This window comes from Euleptes europaea, chromosome 13 (assembly GCF_029931775.1).
Source record: "Euleptes europaea isolate rEulEur1 chromosome 13, rEulEur1.hap1, whole genome shotgun sequence".
In the NCBI taxonomy this organism is placed as follows: domain Eukaryota; kingdom Metazoa; phylum Chordata; class Lepidosauria; order Squamata; family Sphaerodactylidae; genus Euleptes; species Euleptes europaea.
The window spans coordinates 17,415,635-17,435,327 of NC_079324.1; the positions used below are offsets into that span (position 1 = coordinate 17,415,635).

General features: G+C 48.9%; 1 protein-coding gene across 1 annotated transcript in view; it reads left to right on the plus strand.

Annotated features, from left to right (window-relative positions):
- The window catches only part of LOC130486531 (connector enhancer of kinase suppressor of ras 2-like), a 513,126-nt gene that overhangs the window by 428,205 nt on the left and 65,228 nt on the right, over positions 1-19,693 (plus strand). The gene's annotated exons all lie outside the window — the stretch shown is intronic.

Below are 19,693 nucleotides of genomic sequence, written 5' to 3' on the forward strand. Positions count from 1 at the left end.
ATTAATCCCAAATTCTCCGGGAATTTATTCATGGAGAGGAAAGCCCCTGTGCAAAGTTATTTGAGAATGTGACTGCAAATACTATACATCAAGAGAGCAGCCTATCCAGCGGAAGCAACCTGTGAATAAAAGGCCTCTCTCTCTCTCTCTCTCTTACTCAGCCAATCATACAGGGATAAAACTACAGTTTTTGTTGTTGCTTACATTGAAGTCATCTTGTGTTCCTGTAAGGTATACAGGTGGCTAATAAATGTTTTAAGGGGGAAAATACAATGTATTCTGCCCTGTATTCCTTGGAGGGAGGGTGGATAAAAATTAGATTGGTTTTCAGTTTCAATTAAGGGCTTGCTGATGGATGGATGCTTGGTTTTGTTTCCAATTGTGTTGATTTGGATCGTTCTTCCTGTGTGGCCAGAAAGTGTGTTAAAAATTGTTAGTTAATTAAATAGATGTGCCAAAATATTTGTGTCATTGTGCCCAAGTTTTAAAATGCACACTTTTCCCAGCCCTTTTTTGGTGCATGTAGACACGATAATATACATGCATTTATGACAAGCACATGTGTAAATGTGTACCTCTGTTTGATGCTTGTGTTTCCTACCCAGATGCACCCTACACACAGGACAAATGTAAAGTTTGAACCCATTCTTAGAGGCACTCTATCATATCTGCATGGTTACTCTCTTTGACAATCTGCTAGCAAAGCGCGCCTGCTGCTTTATAGAAACCCTGCTGAAAAGATTCATGTGATCACCCTACAAAGGTTCTGTTGCACATTCCCACTGCCTGACGTGCAGCAAAACCTTTTTCCTGAACAGGATTTCTCTGGTCAAGAGGGCAGGTGTATGCTGATCAAAAGAAATGAGGTAGAGCATTAAAAGTGACAGGTTCCAGATGGGTCAGAGGCACAGTTGCAGAAACAGACTGGAAGGAGCAGAAAACTTTCTGGCAGGACTAAACAAAATTCCTAGCAGCCCTATGGGCATTCTGAAATAGGATCTCAAAGCAAAAATCTACAAACCTCCTTTTGGATTTCTGTCCATCAGACACCTTGTTTCTAACACAATGTGCTGGTGCAGACCAGGGGCAACTGGAACCAGGCACGGAGCTGGGGGAAGGAGCGCCCAGGGGAGGGAGGAAGAGGTGTGTGCCATGCCTGCTGGAACCAGGCATTGGTGGCCCCAGGGGCAGTCACCATGATGACACCAAATGCTCACCTGCCCCCTGGGTTCATAGGTTCTCTTGCGAATTGAAGCAGTAGGCGCAGTGCAGTCACTGAGGAAGGGCGGGTGGCTACATGCTGGGTGGCAGTGCTCACGCCAGCTGAGCCACGGGTGGGCAGCTGCGCCCATGCTGCAGTGCAGCAGTGGCAGCACTCCTCTTCCCCATGCCTGCTATGACACCCTCCCCTCCTTGTGCCGGGGCACTTGCCCCCCAGCCCCCCCCCCCAAGATCTGGCCCTGCCCCATAACAGAGATTGGTGAGTGCTATCCAGCCAGACTATTGGGGCTTCTATCCTTGCCATATGGAGTAATTCCTCCACCCATCTTGAAAGGGATGGCTCCTTGAAAGGGACAGCCATCCGAGCTGCATGGACATTAGTATGGTGGTATCTGCAGTGCTTATGGGACATGCAGCAGGGGTGCAGAGCTTGGAGAGTACTTTCTTCTACATACATGAGAGCATAGCCTGTGGTACACTGAAATAAAATTAAAGGTGGAAATGTGCATGGCAATGGGTCATAACTGATAGGCAAGTGCCAATGGCGATTGCCCCACCTAAATTGTCCTACTTTCCCCCTTCCTAGCTCCAACTTTTGCCCCTCTTCCCCACTACATTGGCACCTTTCTGTCATCTGCCTCTTGCCCTTCAGTTCTGTTCAACCCATCCCTGTGGCCATATTATTTCTTTATTTACAAAATTTGTATCCCACCTTTCTGCCTTTACAAGGGCCACCATGGCAGCTAATACTTTAAAACATACATGATAAAATCACATTTTAAAACCATTACAATCAGCTCCCCAACACACATCATTAAACAGGGTTAAAATACATACAAAACAAAAAACGCAATTAAAACATTGTTTAGGAAGGAGGGATCATTGAGGGAATGCCAAATGGGGGGGGAAAAGTTGTCATCACTGGTGGAAAATGGCAACAGAAAGGGACAGATGAATCTCCCTGGGGAGAGAGCTCCAGAGCTTTGGTGCCATGACCAAGAAGGCCCTCTCCCAGGTTGCCACCCATGGCCTGCCTAATGTCAGAAGGCAGGGGCACCCGAAGCAGGACCTCCAAAGATTACTGTTGCGGTTGAGCAGGTTCATAAGGGAGTAGGCAGGCTTTCATGTATGTTGTTCCCAAACCATATAGAGTTTTGAAGGTCAAGACCAGCACCTTGAACTATGCCCAGAAACAAATTGGGAGCCAGTATAGATGAGCCAAGACTGGAGTGATACAGTCCCTATGGCCCACTCTAGCATCCTGGCTGCAGCATTCTGTATATCAACTGAAGTGTCCAAGCACTTCTCAAGGGCAGCCCCACACGGAGTGCATTGCAGCAATCTAATCTAGATTAGTGAATGGCCTTTGAAGCATGACACTGTCTGCCCTTAGTGTGAGGCGTGTTAGTTGCTAGGCAGGTAAACAGGTCTAAGATGAGGTTGGGAACTGGACTAACAGTTACTGCTGTCACAAAAGACCTGGCATCCCCTTAACACTAATTCTGTTCCCCTGTGCAATGCCTGGAAAGGAAGGGCATTTAAGGGTGCAGTTTTCCCCTTACAATTCCTTCCTTCTTAGCTTTCAGACAGTAACAATATAAGGTCATAAGAAGGGCCCTGCCATCTAGTCCACCATTCGGTTTATTTATTTAGAAAATTTACATGCTGCCTCTCTAGAGACTTGCTCCAAACGGCTCACATAGTAAAAACAATGCAATGAGATCATAAAAACAACAGCTTGAGGATTTTCAATAACAAAATGAGCTATATAAACAAGCCAAAAACGGCATAAAACACCATTCATCACCCTAAAATGATATCCATAAAGTAGTCTTCAGGCTAGAAACAGATCATAAAAAAGCTTTAAAATATAGAGCCCCTCAGTTAAAAGCCTAGGTAAAAAAAGAAGTGTTTGGTGTGGTTGCTGAAGGACAGTAAGTTAGACACTGGAAAGGCACTCCAAAGGTGAGGTCCCACCACTGAAAAAGCCTTGTCCCTGATTGCCACTGGCTTCATTTCTTCAGGCAGGGGCACAGAGAGCAGGGCTTGGAAAGAGAACAGTTGCCAATGGATGTTTCCGCAAAGGGCGTAAATGAAGCAGACATGCCCTGCTTTACACAAGAATTCTGTCTCTTAATAAGGTGATTCCATTTAGCTATCGTAGGTAATAGACATTGACACTGACCCCAAGTTCTAGTATTATGAGTAAGGAGAGAATCTATCTGTCCAATCTCTCCATACCATTCATAATTGTATACACCTCTTTCATGGCCTCCTTAGTCATCTTTTTTTTCTATACAACAAAATGTCCCCAAATACTTTAGCCTTTCCTCATAGAAAAAGTGCTCCAGCCCCTTGATCATTTTGGGTTGCATCTGCACATTGTTGGGTTTTGGGCTACCACTGCAATACAGCAATCATTCGCAACTGGATTTTTTTCAGTGTGGACAAAGTCATCCAGGTAATGAATTATTGCTCCTAGTGCAACAATAATGCAATGTCCAGCAGTGTGTGGATACACTCTTGGTTGCCCTGTTCTACACCCTTCCAGTTCTATGATGTCCTTTTTAGTGATGTGATAACCAGAACTGAGTACAATGCCACATGCATTTGACAAAGCAGCATCTGGTCCACAAAAGCTTATATCATAAGTTACAGTCCTTCCCTTTATTAGTGCACAGCACCCACATCTGGAGGGAACCCTCTAAGGCTCAACAGAGCCCTGTATTTCCCCTTTTCCTACTCAATGAGCATGCTAGCAGAACATCAGGTAGTCCAGGGTATGGAAGACTCTGCCAACTTCCCCTGTTCTTACCCTGTCCTTCTTCTCCAGTCAGTCAAACTAGCACATGAATTCCCCAAGAATGGTTTCAAAGTTCTCATCCCTGCTGTCATGGAAACCCCATTCTCCATAGGAAAGTATTGTAAAGTTTACAATGCTTTTCTATGGAGTAGTGGGGAGAACCCTTTGAGGGCCCATAAAATTGGACCCCCTGTCCCAAACTTTATCAAACTTTGAGGTTCATGCAAGGAGAGTCCCTTGCAGCTACCCTGAAAATTTGGTGACTCTACCTCGAAAAATGCTCCCCCCAGAGTGCATTAAAAAATTCCCATAGGGAAAAGCCTGGGGAAAGCCAAAGCTGAAAAAAGCTGAATACCTATTCAGCTTTTTCGGCGATCAGCTATCCAAGTTAGGTTTTAATATTCGGTCAAAATTAAACCCAAAAGAAGCCAAAAAGGCCTTTTTCGGGTTTATTTTCAGTTCGGTCAACCCAATATACACAGTCCTAGGGGGGAGTTATTTTCCTAATTTTATTGATCCACATGGAGTATCTGTTCACATGGAACAGCAAAATCATTGAAATAACTCCCCCCCCCCTCCCAGTGCGGTTTTTGTGCAAGAAAACTACTTGGGGGGGATATTGGAACCATTGCTCCCCATGCGGCCCACTTGGGCTGTCCTTTTTCAAAAGCAACAGTTTCCCACAGCTGCTCTGATGGGTTCTAATTCTATGGAAATTGTGGTTTCAGGTCAAAACAGCAGAGATAAAAACATTGCAATCACATCCCAACTCTTCATGTAGCCACTGTGCCCACGTGGGGAAAGATGATACATTCTTTGACTTCCAGCTTCCATGAGAGCTTTTGTTGGTTTTGCTCCAGTAGACTAACAAGGCTTCCTTTCTGAAATTCGTGAAACTGATATTGTGATTTGCCAAGAGTCTAATATCAGAGCTTCTCTGTTTTTCTTGCTGACCTATAAGGTCCTTCTTTCCTTTCTGTAATTCCAAATCATTTGTAGCGCTTTCTGTTTTTTCTATTGTGTCTGGGGGTTTTTTTGTCAGAGAGGCAAAAGTCATGTATAGTGCCTCACTGTGAAAAAGGAGAAGAAACAGAACCTATTTTTGGCACTTTTCAACACTTGCCCTCTTGATACAGTATTGTTATTCTCTGGGACTGAAAGCTGTAGGGGCCGAGGGTCACAATGGTGTCAACATTTGCCCTGCCAAAGTAGTTATCTTTGCAGCAATAAAGCAGGGAATGAATTGCTGAATGGCCCATTAAGGAGACATCAGCTGTCCAACAGTTTACACAATCTCGCAAAAATGTGTGAAGTTTGATGACACAGGACAGCCAAGAGGAAAGTGAATTGCCCGTGGAGTTCCTCTCATCCGGCAAAGCAGGACCTGCCAGTCTCATCAAAGCAAACAAAGTCCTAGTATTTTGTGTATATGAGTTGTTATTAGGGAACAGCTAACATTGGCTAAGGGATTTTTACATGAAGAGAACAGATATAATTAGACGGCAAGATGTGCTGGTGCTGCAGCTGTAGTGCAAGAATGTCATAAATTATGTACAGTACCAGGGGAGTCGAACCAGGGATGCCAGCCCACATACGGGATGAGCAGACATTCCTTACTTTGTTTCTTCTTCTGTTTCTATTTTTGTCAGTAGTTTTGCTTCTGTGTTGGGTTTGTAGTTTTGTTTGCATTGCTTGATCATGTAAAATAGCTTTTACATAGGGTGGCCAGGTCCCCCTCCTCTCAGCCACCGCCAGGGGATGGGGGAGTAGGGTTGGCAGATCCAGGCTGGGGAACTCCTGGGGATTTGGGGATGGAGCCTAGGAAGGAAAGGAACCTTGGTGGGGCACAGTGCAGAAGAGTCCACCCTCCAAAGCATCAGTTTTCTCAAGGGAACTGATATCTGTAGTCTGAAGATGAGCTGTAATTCCAGGGGATCCCCAGATCCCACCGGGAGGCTGGCAACTCTACTTTTACATGCAGCTTCTGTGGTATTTATGTGTTGTTTTTGCAAATAATGTTTAATTCTGATTTATGTTGGCTTGACAACAGTACATGTGAAAGAGATCTGAGAGTCTTAGTGGACCACAAACTGAATATGAGTCAACAGTGTGATATGGCGGCTAAGAAGGCCAATGCAATTCTGGGCTGCATCAATAGGAGTATTGCGTCTAGATCAAGGGAAATAATACTACCACTGTATTCTGCATTGGTCAGACCTCACTCAGAATACTGTGTCCAGTTTTGGGCTCCACAATTTAAGAAGGATATTGACAAGTTGGAGCGTGTCCAGAGGAGAGTGACCGGAATGGTCAGCAGTCTGGAATCTATGCCCTATGAGAAGAGATTTAAGGAGCTAGGTTTGTTTAGTCTGGAGAAGAGAAGGTTAAGGGGTGACATGATAGCCATGTTTAAATATTTGAAGGGATGCCATGTTAATGAGGGAACTAGCTTGTTCTCTGATGCTTCAGAGACTAGGACATGGAGTAATTGATTTAAACTAAAAGAAAAACAATTCCACCTAAACATTAGGAAGAACTTTCTGACGGTGAGGGCCGTTCGACGGTGGAATGCGCTGCCTTGGGGAGGGGGGTGGAGTCCCCGTCTTTGGAGGTCTTTAAGCAGAGGTTGAATGCCATCTGTTGGGAGTGCTTTGATTGTGGGATCCTGCATGGCAGGGGGTTGGATTGGAAGGCCCTTGTGGTCTCTTCCAACCTTGTGTGATTTTGTGATTTGAAGGCAGACTCTATGATTTACTATAGAGTCTTACAGAAACACGTTGTAGAGTGACATCACATCCCCTCTGAGCTCCCTTCTCACCCCCAAATCTCCAGGAATTTCCCAAGCTGTAGTTGGCAACCCTATACGGGGGTGGTGCTTGTGAAAATAAAATGGAGGAGAGGGAAAGGGTCGTATGCTACCTTGAGCTCCTTGGAGAAAGGACAGGATTAAAAAATATTAAGTAAATAGTTAGTTCCATTCTAATAATGGCAGTCCAGACATCCAGAAAGTACTTAGAGAACAAACCATCTTTGCTTGGCTTGGAGTGAAGCCAACCACTCTTGCAGCAAGGTTACCAGGCCACTGCAGAAAAGGTCATTTTATAGATTTAAAATTAAGTGATCTGAAATGTTTGAAAGTATTTACTTCCATACTTTCATTTTGGGATACTTGAAAAGTCATTTATTTTCAGCGCTGTAGATGCTCCAACGTCCGTAATTGCTTTCCCTCAGACAAGCCCCAATTTGCAGCTGTTTATTATAACTGGACTGTTTAATTACTTAAGGGGCAGTAAGGAGCAAGGTATTCATACTGGGAAGGCCTCTGCTATAAATAGATGACAGTCGGAGAGGAAGAGAACAGACTGGAAGAGGTTGGAAGGATTGATTTATTTCACTTCCCCTGTGTTTCCTCCAAGGAGTTCAGAGCGACATAATCCTCTGACATCTCACACATGAAAAGAGGGACATGTTTGTAACAGAAGAAAAAGGGGAGGATGCCCAAAAAAGAGAGAGGTAAATCTCAACACAGAGCTGGGAAAAATGGATACATTTATTAATTGAAGCCATCCTATGACTTCTGTGCTTGATTCGTTAATAAATGATATGATATAAAGTTTATTGTCTGCGGCCAAAGGCCATCACAATCCACCATACAAAACATTAAAATAACATAAAATAACATTGAAATAACTTTAAAACAGTCTGACCCCCAATAATCTAGTATTTAAATATGTTAAATTCACTGATTAAAAACCGCTTTAGCTCAGATTTTCTTGGCTGCTAAAGCAATGAGTGACACTTTGTAGGAAACATCAGGATTGGCGCCTGATAGGAGAAATAGCAGCTTTTCGTTAGTAAATGTATCAATTTTTCCCAGCTCTGTGTTGAGATTTGCATCTCTTTTGGGGGGGCACCCCCCCTTTTTCTTCTGTTACAAACATGTCCCTCTTTTCGAGGAGGAAGGAGTGAAAAATTATGGGAGAATAAGTTGTAGCTCTCCTTCCTCCTCTTTTTTAATTATTATAATGTTTATTTCATAACATGTTACATCCATCTTTCTGTTACATAATCCATATATCAAAACAAGTAGAAAAATATCTTTGTAATAATGTCCAAATCTCTTAATTAAAGTTGTCTCAAACTGATAATGCCCAAGGCTGCATGGATTCCTTTGGCTTGATACTATTCCAGTATTCTATAAATAAGAGCCATCTTTGCAGAAATAGTTTCTGTGCAGATGATCTCTTTTCTTCTCTTCGCCTAAATGTTGTAATCTCTTTCGTTGACCACTTCTTATCATAGTTCCTCTGAAGATGGGCTGCTGCGATCTAGAGGTTACAGTGCCATGCTAGGACTGCAGAGTGGTGGTGGAAAGTGCCATCAAGTGACTTATGGCGACCCCGTAGGGTTTTCAAGGCAAGAGACGTTCAGAGGGCATTTGCCATTGCCTGCCTCCATGTGGGCTGAGAGTAAGGTTGCCAGGTCCCTCTTTGCCACTGGCCAGACGTTTTTGGGGTGGAGCCTGAGGAAGGCAGGGTTTGGGGAAGGGCTGCAATGCCATAGAGTCCAATTGCCAAAGCGGCCATTTTCCCCAGGTGAACTCTATTGGCTGGAGATCAGTTGTAATAGCAGTGTGAGAGATCCCCTCTCTCTGAGTTTGCTTCTCCAAATCAAATGTTCAGACGGTGGTAAAGAAACAAAGGATTTATTGAAGACATCAGGAGATGAGACAGGCACAGGTAGAAAGTTGCAAGTGAGGGGCTATTCGGGTTTACAGAATATATTGACTCCAGGGCACTGGGGCACTGGGGTTCACACTTATTGTTATGGGAAGTTACAAGCTTGGCATAATACAAAACATCAGACGAGTCCCAGGAAGTCTGGTGAAGCTATCACACTTCCAAGGCCGCATCGGCCTGAGGGAGTACTGACAGGAAGAACAGCAGGGGGGAAGATACTTGGGGCAATCAGGTCTGGCGCCTGAGACCAGAAGGTGTGAACTGCTTTTACGAGTTCACCGATAACAAAGCGGGTGATGGGAAGCAGAGACACATAGACAGAGACCCTCACATTCTGCCCCCCTTAAGGCCCCCCTCCAGGGTCCTCGAGAGGGCGAGGCTTATCGGGATAAGCGAGGTGGAATTCTCGGATCAAGCGAGGGGCCGCCATGTGGGGTGCGGCAACCCACTCGTCGTGAGCGGACCCAAGGTTTTTCCAACGAACAAAGTAAAACAGTTTCCCTTTCTTCCATTTGGAATCTAAAACCTTGGATATTTCCAAATGGGTATCCCCCCCTACCACGGTAGGAATCTCGTGTGCGGGAGGGGGGTGGAACTGGGGAGCTGGCACATAAGGTTTGAGGAGGCTTATATGAAAGACTGGATGGACCCCTTTGAGGGTCTTTGGGAGTTCCAGTTCCACGGTAACCTCGTTGATTACCCTGGTAATGGGGAAAGGTCCCACATAACGGTCGCTCAGTTTCTTGCAGGGGCGAAGAGAGCGGAGGTTTTTAGTGGACAGATAGACTTGCTCCCCCACCTTGAGTTCCCATCCCGGAGACCGGTGTTTGTCTGCTTGTTCCTTGTACTTGCTTTTTGCCCTCTCAAGATTCTTGAGCAGCCATGGCCAGGTAGATTTGACTACCTGAATCCACTCCTGAAGATCAGGGGTGGACTGGAGATCTGGCGTGACGGGGGCGGAACCGAAAGGACCGAATTCCGTCCCGTATATTACTTGGAAGGGACTAAAGCCGGTAGAGGAATGAGGCGCATTGTTGTACGCATATTCGGCAAATGGCAGCAGGTCGACCCAGTCGTCCTGGTGGAAATTTACATAGCAACGCAAATAACATTCTACCACCGCGTTTACTCGTTCAGTTTGACCATCCGTCTGGGGGTGATAGGCGGAAGAAAGGCCCTGTTCCTCCACCCCCATTAGCTTTAGGAAGGCCCGCCAAAATTTGGCAACAAACTGGACCCCCCGGTCGGAGAGGACCTTCCTCGGGATCGAGTGTAGCCTGAGGACGTGTGTGACGAACAGTTTAGCCAAGCCCTGGGCTGAAGGAAGACCTGCACATGGAACGAAATGGACCTGTTTGGAAAAGAGGTCTGTGATTACCCAGAGAACCGTCTTTCCCCGACTTGGAGGTAGGTCGGTGATAAAATCCATGGCGATGACTTCCCAGGGACGGGAGGGGTTCTCAAGCGGTTTGAGAAGCCCTGGGGGTTTTCCCATCCGTCTTTTAGCTGTGGCGCAAGTGGGGCAGCTGCGCACATACAGTTCTACATCGGATCTCATACCGGGCCACCAGAACTGCCTCCGTACCAGGTGAAGAGTTTTTATGAAACCAAAATGACCCGCCAACCTGGCACCATGTACAAGTCCCAATACCTCTTTACGAAGGGAGGATGGGACATATAGTTTTCCCCCTTGCACCCACCAGGTGTTGGTTCGTTCCAAGCCAGTGGGGAGGAGATGGTGCTCCTCCTCCTGTAAGGAGGCGTCCCGGAGCCGCTGTTGGAAGGCTTCCGGGATACCTTTGAGCGTAGGGGGGGTCTCTGGTTGTTGGGCTTGGGACCGGGTAGTGACGGCTAAGCTAGGAACCTCCCCTCGCTGCTCGGGAGTGAACAGGGAGTCGACTGGGCGATCGAAATCGTTGCGATACTGGGGAAGTCGTGACAAAGCGTCGGCTAGGGCATTTTCTTTGCCAGGGACATGTTTGAGGGTGAACCGGAATTTTGCGAAGAATTGGGCCCACCGAATTTGTTTGGCGTTGAGCTTTCTAGCTCCCTTGAGAGCCTCGAGATTCTTGTGATCAGTACACACTTCAAATGGCAGTTCGGCACCTTCTAAAAAGTGCCTCCATATGGTGAGGGCATGTTTGACCGCCGCCGCCTCCTTCTCCCAAATAGCCCAGTTGATTTCGGACTGGGAAAACTTCTTGGAGAAGTAGGCGCATGGCCTCAACCGTCCCCCTTCATCCCTCTGCAATAGGGCCCCGCCCATGGCCACATCCGAGGCATCCACTTGCACCACAAAAGGCTTGGTGCAATCCGGGTGAGCCAAAACGGGTTCGGATGAAAAAAGCAGCTTTAAACGCTCAAAAGCTTGCTGGCACTGGGGGGACCATTGCAAACGGGCTGAGGGAAGCGCGGCGCTAGCCCCCTTGTCCTTGGTACGCAACAGGGCAGTGAGAGGAAGCGCAACTTGGGCAAAGTTGGGAATGAAGTTTCGGTAAAAGTTAGCGAATCCCAAAAACTGCTGAAGCTGGCGGCGGGTAGTGGGGGGTTCCCAATCCCGCACCGCCTGGACCTTTGCGGGGTCCATTTCTAACCCTTGGTGGGAAATCACGTACCCAAGAAATGTAATGGAAGGTTGGTGGAACTCACATTTGGACACCTTAGCATACAGTTTGTGCTCCCGCAGCCGCTGGAGCACTTCTCGCACTAGGCGCACATGTTCTTCCATGGTTTCAGAGTAAATAAGGATGTCATCGAGAAATACCACCACCCCCCGAAACAGCAAATCATGTAAAACCTCATTAATTAATTGCATAAACACACTGGGAGCCCCCGAAAGTCCGAAAGGCATGACTAGGTACTCAAACATTCCAAAACAGCTGGAAAAGGCTGTTTTGGACTCGTCCCCTTCTTTAATGCGAATGCGGTGGTATGCTTCTACTAAGTCCAGTTTGGTGAAGATTCGGCCCTCCTTTAATTGTGCTAGAAGGTCGGGAATAAGAGGGAGAGGGTAAGCGTTAGACTGGGTGACGGCGTTCAGCCTACGAAAGTCAATGCACAGTCTTAAGTCTCCCGTCTTTTTCTTCACAAAGAAGGCTGGGGCCGAATAAGGAGCCTTGGAAGGGCGTATGAAACCCCTCGCCAAGTTGGCATCCAGATAGTCCCGTAACACCGCCTTTTCACTAGGGCTCATGGGGTAGACCTTCCCTTTAGACAGTTTGCCTTCCCCCACTATTTCGATGGCGCAGTCCGTCTCTCTGTGGGGGGGTAGTTCGTCACATTCCCTAACATCAAAGACGTCCGCAAACTGCGAGTATTCAGTGGGCAGTTGAGGAGGAACGGTGGCTGGGGGGGGGAACCCTACCACAGCGGCGGCCGGAGACCGGACAACCCGTTCCTTGTCATGTAACCTACAGGGGTTTTCGGGAAACGAGAGCACCCGTTCAACCCAGTCGATGGACGGGTTGTGCCCCCGTAGCCAGTTCATCCCTAACACCACAGGGGTTACTATAGGGGCGATGGTAAAATACAAGCGTTCCCAATGTTCCCCCACGGACATAATCACGGCTGCAGTTCTGTGGGTCACCGGGCCCCGTTTAAAATCACTCCCGTCCATTTGGGGAAAGCGGAGGGGTCCCGGAAGCCGCTTGCGCCGGACTCCCAGTTTCTTGGCAGTGTCCTCACTAATCATGGTGCGGGCACACCCCGAGTCAACCAAAGCGGGGAATTCTAAACTGGGACCCCCTTTTGGTAGGGAAAGGCGAACACGCACATATACATTGTCCTCTTGGGCGCTTACCATCGGTGGAGCTCCTTGCACAACAACAGGGGCGGTTTGCTGCGGAGCCCCCTCTACAGCAGACCGACGGCGTTTTTTGCCGGCTGTTCCCACTCCTCCTCCTCGCTGGAGGAGGGGGAAGGAGTGGTGGCGGTCGGGGACCCGTCCGAATCAAAAGTAGTACTTGTAATCCGGGACCCCGTTGGGCCAGTAGAAGTGGAGACCCCGTCCTGGGGGCGCGCATGGAGAGCGGAGGGTGCGCCGGAACGTCGGCCCGGTGGTCCGCTCCTGCGGCGGGGCTGGTCCTCGGCAGCCGCCTTCTGTGGTTCGGTCGGGGCTTGGCGTGGGGGGTTGGGACGGCCCGAACGAGAGGGGCATTGCGACGCAAAGTGTCCCTTACCTCCGCAGGTCAGGCAGACACCGGTCTCAAAACGCTTGCGGCGTTCAGCGGCCGAGGGACCCCCGCTGCCCCCCAGTCGGAAGTCTCGGCCCCGGTCGCTCCGGGGTCTCGGGTCTCGTCCAATGCGTTGTTTGGACAAGGTCAGAAGTTGTTTGCGATTCTCGATGTCGGCAGCGTGGCGAACCCAACCTTCCACATCCGGGGGGTTCCCTTGCATAAAGGCCCAATGTTGGAGGTCCAGGTTGAGGCCCTCCCTGAAACACTGTACCAAAGTGGCCTCACTCCAGTCCAGGATTCGGCTGGCCAGTGACTGGAACTCACTTGCATACTGCGCCACCGACTTGGTCCCTTGGCGCAGTTGCATCAGGGAGGCTTTAGCCCGCTCACCCAGAGTCGGGTCCTCAAAGCGGTTCCGGAGTGCTACCATAAACTCGTCCAGGGTTCGCAGCACCGGCGAGCGGAGTTCATACTGCAACACCATCCAGGCGGCCGCCTCCCCTTGCAGTAAGGAAGCCACGTACTGCACCCGGGACTCCTCGGAAGTGAAGGTTCGGCCTTGTTCTCGCATAAAAATGTCCACTTGGACCATGAAAAAGGTCAACTGGTCCCCTGAACCGTCATACGTGACTTTCAGGTCCCGACGGGACGGGAGGCTAGGAGGCACGGGAGGGGCTGCCGGTGCCCCGTCCGGGAGATTGCCGGCGGGCGGTTGCACTTTCAGTGCGTCAAGGGCCGCTGCCATCTCACCCATCACACGCTGCATGGTCTCCATCTGCTCCTGCATAGCTTGGCGATCCTCCTGCCACTGCTTGCGTTCTTCCTCCATCAGGGCCTCCTTGCGTGCCGGGTCCCCTTCGAGTCCCGTGCTGGGGAAGGCTAATCGGCGATCCTTCGCCGCGGTCCGGGAGAGAGACCAACCCTTGGGGGAGTCCAGCCAATTGTTGAAAAGTCCTCGGGGACGTCCGTCCCGGCCTTGGTCGGGGATGGGATCCCCGGGTTTCTTTGGCTTGGCACCCTCCTCCTTGGGGTCCGGTTTCTCCGGCACCACCGGTTCCTTCGGTGCCACAGGGGTAGTAGGGGTGTTTTCCTCGTCGCCTTGCATTCTGTCCCAAAAGGTACAGCAGCAGTCCGAGAGGCAAAGACTTGCAACTTAATGTGAGAGATCCCCTCTCTCTGAGTTTGCTTCTCCAAATCAAATGTTCAGACGGTGGTAAAGAAACAAAGGATTTATTGAAGACATCAGGAGATGAGACAGGCACAGGTAGAAAGTTGCAAGTGAGGGGCTATTCGGGTTTACAGAATATATTGACTCCAGGGCACTGGGGCACTGGGGTTCACACTTATTGTTATGGGAAGTTACAAGCTTGGCATAATACAAAACATCAGACGAGTCCCAGGAAGTCTGGTGAAGCTATCACACTTCCAAGGCCGCATCGGCCTGAGGGAGTACTGACAGGAAGAACAGCAGGGGGGAAGATACTTGGGGCAATCAGGTCTGGCGCCTGAGACCAGAAGGTGTGAACTGCTTTTACGAGTTCACTGATAACAAAGCGGGTGATGGGAAGCAGAGACACATAGACAGAGACCCTCACAAGCAGGAGATCTCCAGCTACTACCTGGAGGTTGGCAACCCTAGCTGAGAGAGTTCTGGGCAAACTGTGACTTGCCCAAGGTCACCCAGCAGGCTTCATGTGGAGGAGCGGGGAATTGAACCCGGTTCTCCGGATTAAAATCTGCTACTCTTAACCAGTACACCACACTGGCTGTCAGAGACCCAGATGCAAATCCCTGCTCAGCTATAAATTTCACTCGGTAACCTTGAGTCGGACAGTCTCTCTTAGCTTCATCTACTGCGCAGGGCTGTTGTAAGGCTAGTATGCAGGACGGGAGACTATGTACACTTCCCTGAACTCCTTGGAGGAATGGAGGGATGACAACATGGCAGAAAAATAGCAGAAGAGTATTTTGGTGCTTTCTATATCAGGCATAGCAACTTGGAATGCGTCAATGAATAAATATCCATTTGCTTTTAGCATCTTTTTGAGGTTCACCTCTTGCTTTTTTTATAGGCATGTTTGTAACTCCTCTATTTTTTGTACCAAAAGCTGTAGACCGTGCCCCCTTCCAAAAAAAACATACACACACACAGTTATGTGCTCCTGTGGTCCCCCTCTGCCTGTTGTATGCTGGACTCATTTATTGTGTAATATCTTCTCCAGTGATTCAAAAGCCAAAAAGTCATTGTTCTTGCACTTCAAGATACCCTAGGAAAACATAATTGTTCTGCAACGTTTTTAACAACCAGTCAAAACATATTGTAGTGGCTGAGGTGTGTGAAATGGCCATTTATGTGCTGCGGGGAGGGTTAAGGTCAAAACCTACCCATTACATTTTCTTCCATGTTGGTTTTAAAAGGGTCCCCCCCCCACTTTCCAAATGCAGCTACTGGGGGCTGCTTTTTCAAGGCAAAGAACAGTATGAAGAAGAGAGAGGCTCTTTAAACCCTTTACTCCCATGCTGTTTTTCCACTGGAAAAAAACCCAGTCCTCATTGAGGAACATTTTTGGGTATCCATAACGTTTCCTCTGTAAGGATACAAGCGACACATTAGCCCATGCCCTTTTGGAATGCCGCTTTTACGAGGAACTTCGATCGCACTATATTTCCCCCCTTTTAATATACAAATCCAATGCCTCTGTGACTGACATAATGCCTTTTTTACTAAGCGACAGGGACCCCAAGGCTACATTGTCAGTAGCAAGATTTGTTTCAGTCCTTATATCCCTCCAACACTAGATATATGCTGCTCAAGATCAATTGATCAAGGAGCTTCTAAGGGATAAAAGGAAAGGAAAGGAAAGGTAAGGATACAAGCAGCTCTTTTCTCAGGCAGAAAAGGGTTAAAATGCCTCTTTCCCCACATGCCATTTGCCTTGTGGTCGCCCTGATGAGGCCAGAAAGGCAGGGTATATTTATTTAGTGACTTACTTATTTGATTTATATCCTGCCCCTCCCCTGGGCGGCTTACAACAACGATTAAAACATACGTTTCCAGTTAAAAATGGCAACATTTTAAAAGTTTCTAATGGTGCCATGAATCATTCTAGTGGCAGGTGCCAGCTGAATAAGAATAGAACAATTGCAGCAAGGAGGGGTCAAGGCTAGGGTAAACATAATTGATAGGGTTGCCAGGTTGTTCGATCCGGCGGGCAAGTGTACGCCAAACCACCAGCCTGCTTGGAGCAGCGGCCGTGCATGGGCGTGTCATGCTTACATCACTGCCGGGTTTCGTCCCGGAAGTGTCATATCATGAAGGGGCCCTTTACCACTCAAACCCCACGAGGGCTTGAATAGTAAAGGGCCCCTTCGTGATGCGGCACTTCCAGGACAAAACCCAGCAATGACGTAAGCATATCATGTGTGGCCGCATGAATGCCCACCCCCAAAAACCTCCCGCTGGTGGAGAGGGAGTACCTGGCAACCCTAATAATTGATAATATAAGTTAAAGAAAGGGGGGAGGGGGAGGGGGGAGGCCAACTAAGGTGGAAATTGTTGCTGTCCTCAGCCATAGGCCTGATGGAACATCTCAGTCTTATAGGTCCTGTGGAATTACATCAGATCCCACAGGGCTGTGGTCTCATTAGAGAGAGATTTTCATCAGGCTGGGGCCAGAGCCAAAAAGGCTCTGGCTGTGGCTGAGGACAGCCGGACACTCTTTGGGCCGGGGAGCACCAGTAAGTTGTTTCCCATTGAATGTAATGTTCTCTGGGGGGGGGGTATATCGGGAGAGACGGTCCTGTAGGTACGATGGTCCCAGACCATTTAGGGCAGGGGTGTCAAACTCCTTTGTTAGGGGGGGGGGCAGATATGACATAAATGTCACTTGGCTGGGCCATGCGTGCATAAATAAATAATTTATTTATTATTTATTTATTTATAAAGGAGGGAGAAAGGGGGAGAGAGAGAGAGAGAAGGAGGGGGAGAAAGAAAGAAAAAGAAAGAAAGAAAGAAAGAAAGAAAGAAAGAAAGAAAGAAAGAAAGAAAGAAAGAAAGAAAGAAAGAAAGAAAGGAGACAGAGAACAAAAGAAAGAAAGAAAGGGGGAGAGAGGGACAGAAAAAGAGGAAGAAAAGAGAAAAGCCTTCCCCCCACACACCCAGACGTGCTAGCAGCCCAGCACCAACGCGGGAAGTCCTCCACCCCACCCCCGGGCACACCAGCGGGCCCGCGGCCCTGTGTAACCGCGGGAGGGACTCCGCCCCACCCCGAGCATGCCAGGGCCCCCACTGCCCAGTGTGACCATGGGAGGGCCTCCTCCCCACCCCCGGGCACGGCAGTGTGACCAGGCAGAAGCCTTCCCCACTCCCTCCCCAGCCAGGCACAGGCCCCAGGAAACCCAGAAAAGGCCGGGGAGGGGGGAAAGGGGGACTAGGTTCCTCGGCTCTGCAGGCCAAATAAAAGCCCTCTGGGGGCCAGATCTGGCCCGCGGGCCGCACGTTTGACACCCCTGGTTTAGGGCTTTGAATGTCAGCATCAAAACTTTGAACCTGATCTCCTATTCAACTGGGAGCCAGTGCAGCTGACATTAGGGCTGTCGGGAAAAAATTTTTGGTACAGTTCGGATTCGGCCGAATTTGGCCCTTGTGGGTTCGGTACGTGCTGAAGTCCGAACTCCCCCACTTCGGATCCGTTCAATTCGGCGGGAATTCAAAGTTCGGAAAAAAAAATTCGGCTGAATAAAGCCATTAAAAACACAATCGCGCCTTTCCGCGGCTCTGGGGGGGCATTTTTGGGGTTAGAGGTCCCAAACTTTCAGCAGAGCTTCAAAGGACGTTTATTGAAAGACTCCCCAAGTTTTGTAAAGATTGGGTCAGGGGGGGCTGAGATATGGGCCCTGAAAGGGGTCCCCCCCACCCTTAATGTGCATCTCTCAGCAGAGCTTGCCGCCCACGCACAAAGCTCCCAGTCCCGACAACAGTTTGCAAAGCAACTCAACCTTGTAAAACAACACCTTCGCAACAGGGAAAAACCAGAAGACACACAACTGAAACCTCCCCCCTCAAACCAGGGAGCGAGAGACTCGAGGGGGAACACACACCCCAGGCAGAATCGACGACAGCCCCCTTTGGCTTCCCCCCCACCCACAGAAACTGCTCCCTCCCCACACACACACAGACTCTGCTTTCCCCACACACACACACACACACACATACACAGGAGAAAAATTATAGATTAAAGCCCCAAAGGGGTCTTACTGTGGCTGTCTTCTGTTCCATCAAGAGGGGCTGAAGAGGACTTGTAATCCAAGATGATTCCAATTAGGCACGGGACGTTTTGCTCTGGAGATGCACAGGATCGGCTGATCCATTCATCCCAATAGGGAAAAGGGGAAAGGGGAAAGCCCATATCTCGGGACCCCCTGACCCAATGTTCACAAAACTTGGGGGGTATCTTAAGAACACTGGTCTGAAACTACGCTCAAAGTTTGGGATCTGCACCCCCAAAAATGCGCCCCCTGCAGCCATGGAAAGAGAAAAGGGGGGAGGCGATATTTCTGCCCCCACTGAACCCATCTTTACAAAACTTGGGTAGTATCTTAAGAATAATTGACTGAAGCTATGCTAAAAGTTTGGAGGCTATATCCCCAAAAAAGCGCCCCCTGCAGCCACATAAATGGAAAAAGGGGGAGGGAAAAGGGGGAGAGCCCATATCTCGAGACCCCCTGACCCAATGTTTACAAAACTTGGGGGGTATCTTAAGAACACTGGTCTGAAACTCCGCTCAAAGTTTGGGATCTGTACCCCCAAAAATGCGCCCCCTGCAGCCATGGAAAGAAAAAGGGGGAAGCCCATATCTCGGGACCCCCTGACCCAATGTTTACAAAACTTGGGGGGTGTCTTAAGAAGCTTCATCTGAAGCTCCAGTGAAAGTTTTGGGTCTGTACCCCAAAAAATACGCCCCCTGCAGCCACAGAAAGGAGCGAATGTGCACAAGCACCCACACACACACACACGAGGATTTCGCTCTCTCTTTCTCTTTCCCTGGCCGGGCCGCACATCAGCTGATTCCTCCAGTACTCAATCCTGACTGATTGGCCAGAAGAAGACCCAGCTTGGCCACCGATTGGCCGGGGGAGGAGAATGCTGCTTACTGACGGTTATGCTGCTTACTGACGGCCCCGAATTTGCCGAATTTATTCGCGAACTCCCGAACTCGCTGAATTCGCGCCCCCCCCCCAGTTGCCCGCCAGTTTTGAGTTCGGTTCCTCCCGAACTAAAAACCACCGAATCAGGGGAAATTCGGCTGATTTTCAGTTCGGGCCGAACCGAATTGACAGCCCTAGCTGACATAGCAAAGGTGTAATGTGTGCTTTCAGTGGGGTCCCTGTAAGGACCCACGCCGCCGCATTCTGGACCAGTTGGAGTTTCTGGGTCAGCCTCAAGGGTAGCCCTGCATCAGACGAGTTACAGTAGTCTGACCTGGAGGTGATCATTGCATGGATCACTGTGGCGAGGTCAGGGCAAGACAGGTACCAGCTGCTGAGTTTGGCAGAGATGGAAAAAAGCTGCTCTAGGCACGCCTGTGACCTGTGCCTCCATAGAAAAGGAGGCATCCAAGATTGTGCCCAAACTCCTGACAGTCAGCGTTGGTGTTAAAGCCACACCATCAAGGGCTGGGAGTTGGCAATAAAAATAAAATCTCCTGCAGAGAAGAAAGTACTTAAAAATGAACATGGAAGAAAATGTAATGTGT